This window comes from Neomonachus schauinslandi, chromosome 13, assembly GCF_002201575.2.
Source record: "Neomonachus schauinslandi chromosome 13, ASM220157v2, whole genome shotgun sequence".
Lineage (NCBI taxonomy): Eukaryota > Metazoa > Chordata > Mammalia > Carnivora > Phocidae > Neomonachus > Neomonachus schauinslandi.
This window is the reverse complement of record NC_058415.1, coordinates 21,174,683-21,175,424: the sequence shown is the minus strand read 5'-3', so window position 1 is coordinate 21,175,424 and position 742 is coordinate 21,174,683.

The following is a 742-nucleotide window of genomic DNA, read 5'->3' as shown; positions in this document are numbered from 1 at the left end:
CTTCAGAGTAATTTTATAAGTATGCAAAAATAATGGTTTACATTTTACTTTGGAGAAAATCAGTCTACATAAACTCAAGCTTTCGGAAATGCAAAAAGAATGGTATACAGAATGCAGGGGTTTGATGAAAAACACGCCGAATCCTTAAAATATCTTTGGGGTAAAATTTTGAGAAAGATGAGGTGATTTAAGGAGCCAGCACATAGGAGTCAGAGTTTGAAAACTGATTTGACTATTGACTAATTGTACTACTTTGGGTAATTTATTTAACCTTTCTCAGACTTCCAATGTCCTTATATATAAAACGGGCCTCCTAAATCTTCCAGAGTTGAAATCAGAAATGAAATTTCATCGTATCATATATATTTATGAATATGACATATGAATATATGTCATACATAGTCACATATACAATGTATTTAGATATTTCGGTATATAGGTACTTTCTCCAGAGTTAGGCATACTGAGGCATGTAATAAATATTAGGGCCTCACTTCCATTCACATGCTGGGAAGTCCGCCTCAAGAAAGTAACTTATAGTAGGAGATTCAGTGATACACGTATCAACTTCTTGTCTTCTGCCATCAATCTGAAGTCACCAATGGCTGTCTGATGTTTACCCCATGATTCTCATTCTCCATTCCCAGTTTCCATTCTTTAGACAACACTGCATCTAGTATTTGGCTTATCATATGGAAAAACCCAAAAATTTCCAGGGGATATCTACGGAGTTGCCTGCCCA